Source organism: Magallana gigas, chromosome 8, assembly GCF_963853765.1.
Source record: "Magallana gigas chromosome 8, xbMagGiga1.1, whole genome shotgun sequence".
NCBI classification, from domain to species: domain Eukaryota; kingdom Metazoa; phylum Mollusca; class Bivalvia; order Ostreida; family Ostreidae; genus Magallana; species Magallana gigas.
Window position 1 is genome coordinate 2,280,600 of NC_088860.1, and position 3,262 is coordinate 2,283,861.

Sequence of the window (3,262 nt, forward strand, 5' to 3'; positions counted from 1 at the left end):
GTGCGTTTGTCTTTAGTGTGCTTATATTATGACATATTTACGTCATTTACAGTACCTTATCATAAGCTTCATGTTTTGATGAATAAATATAAAATCATGGACAAAATATCGTATCGCAATGCATGCGTCAAAAGCTGTTGTTGTCACTGATGTGAGATAGATCTACATATCTTAACCATATCTATCATTGTTTCTGCGATGAAGCCCCACCACCACCACCACCACCACCATCACCACCACATAGAATATTTATACACAGAAACAAGTGCCTGTACATGAGCATTCCACCTACCGACATCTCTACAGTAAGCCGTTAATAACGATTACCACTTCTTTGCTTTTTTGTATAATTATACCTACGTATACTTATATACCAGAATAATGCTGGGTTTAGAATTGCAGTCAATTATATACATGTATGGTACATGTTAGTAGGGATTTGTAGACGTATATATAATAAACTGTAGATTTTAAAAGTAACACATGTAATTAAGAAAAGGAATTATTTTTCAGAATCTTTTGAAGATGGAAAAATACAACTATCCTCATATATATCGATAGAAACACGCGTGTTGAGTCACGATCAGAGTCAATAATAAGACTTTCCTGGAAATCGCTATTATTAATGTCAACCGCCGGCGGATAAATTTATTTTATATCAGTAAAGTTTGAGAATCAAAAAAGTGTAGGTATAGTCTACACGGCGGAATGAATTCAAATTCAAACACACGACTTTATACCCACCCCAGATATTAGAATTAACTTATATTTTTGTAAAAAAACGAGAAATAGCATTTTCCCTGAATCCATTTGATGGCAAATTGGAGCAATGAAATTAACAATAGATCGAGACACGTAATTATCCCCGGGTTACATTGTCTAAAGCACACAAAGTTCGACAGCTGTGGCGGCCATTATGTGTCACATGCCGCTCACCGGATAGAATTTGATTCTATCAATGAAGATAAATTCTCCTAATTTAGCCTACAATGATGGGTACACCAGTAACATGCATTACGTACGCTACAATACTGAATCACTTGGTATAGCGTCATTGACCTCTGACCCCGATTCACAGGCAGCGTCCTATGAACAGATAGAAGCACAGACCCCATTACAGTGTCCAGTGATTTTATCTACCAATTATCCAGGGTGATAAAATTCACTATTATTGTAATTCAGAAATGATGATCATGTCATTTTGAATTCCACCGCTGCGGTAATCAAAAATGACATTCAAATCAATGCTGTGTAGTGAACGAGAAAAAAATGTCATTTTTCCTTCTTTTTTCTACTTTGTGTGACGGATCGAGAATCGGCGGGGTTACGACAACACATCTGAAAAAGAATTGTTCTCGATGTATATTAGTGTATTATTTCTCCACTTTACCTAAGAATGGCATTGTTACATTACGGTGTTTGCAACCCTCACACATTATGTTGGTCACTTGCACAACATTACACAATTTCATATGAACAAGGGTTGATCCAAAAGTAATGTCATACTATGCAGAATTGTTACAATGCGATATCTTATTTTGTGTTTGTGGCCATGGGTGTGCACGCGCGCGACTTCGAAATATTGTGTTTGTTGTGTAATTTTTTAAAATAATTTTTAGTTTCACTTGCTTTGTGATATTCTTTTAATATCCGTTTCTTCTAAATATCTATCTGGTTTTTTTCCAGAGTTGTTGATCCTCAAAATAAAACCACTCAATTTCAGATGGAGTTATATATATTTAGCATTTGTATTTTTTATGAGTCGGAAACAAATGAATGAGTCACAATATTGCTGTTGCGTAATCAACGTCCGACGTGTAACTTACAGGAAAGTGATACTCTACATAAGAAATTTAAAAGTGAAGTGAGAAATCGTCAAAATATTGATTTATAATGTAAAATATAATGCATAAGTATAGTTCAAGTTATACATATAGTTAAGTAATTCATGGTTATATATTAAAACATTCATATGTAGTTCCTAACATGTAATTAACTAAAACATATACTAGTAACATAATAAGTATTCTTTAAGAGAATGGTAGAGTTTAGCGATAAGTATTTCCTAGAAATAAGATTAAATACACAAAGAATTTAAATCAAATCAAGGTGTTAGTTTTTTTAGTTTAAACAACATTTACTGATGTTTCTCAATAGCAAGTACAAATAATTGACAAAGTTTACAATAAGATCGGAAGCAAGCCAAGAGACGCATATAATCCCCCTCTTACATAACAGAAGTAGGAGGGGTAAAAAATTACAGAAAGGAAAAAAACCAAAACAGAAAGCTGATGTTAAAAAAAAAACATCCAAAATGTATCAATCAAAAGATAGAAGAAATATACAGCTTGAGATGTGCACAATGATTAGAGAGTTGGAATTACATATGCATAGTTACTAGTAGGCTATAACTCTAAGCATGATGTTAAGACCATCCAAAGATGTTAACAACAGTAAAAATATTTATTATCTAATAACTGTATAAATTACAAATGTGCTGAAATAATGGAAACTCTCAAGGACACCATTGTACTAGATAATTACAGTTTAATTCCATTCATGAACTTTCATGCAGTAGACTTTTGTCTGTCGAGTCCATCCGCCTTAAAGCTGCTTGGTCCGATTTTTTTGTAATTACAGTATCAAAATTTTTTTCATACAAATCATTTATCTTAGAAAGTTATGGACTTTCTCCTATTTACACCAGCAGAATCAGTCTCCTTTCAAAGTTAGAAATATTCAAAGTAAATATAAATAATTTCTCTTTGGGCAAACGAAAAAACAAACCAAAATGCATCACGGGAATGTTTAGAAAAGGAAACCGCTTGGTTTCGTCCCCCGAATGATTGGGGTTATTCAATCCGCATGCTATGCATCGATTGTAAAGAAAGCAGACTTTAGAAATATTAGCGAACAAAACGTACATATGTTTATTTGTAATTTGTCTGATCATTTCGACCTTTATTTAAAGCGATGTAAAATTCGTAATACAACTATGTACCCGTCTCGTCGTCAGGGGTGAAATTTAACATGAGGCGAAATAACGAGGTACCTTTTAATGTCGTTTGTTTTGTTAGCCAATTTTGTACGTATTTTTCTTCATTGAAATTTGGCATAATTGACGGGTAAAACTACTTCAATGTCTTTTATTATACACATACTAAGCATAGCCATCGTTTAAAAGCGTGCATAAAATTTGATATAAAATCGGACCAAGCAGTAAAGTCTAATCTAATGTGAATATCTAGGTGCTTTAGAAGAC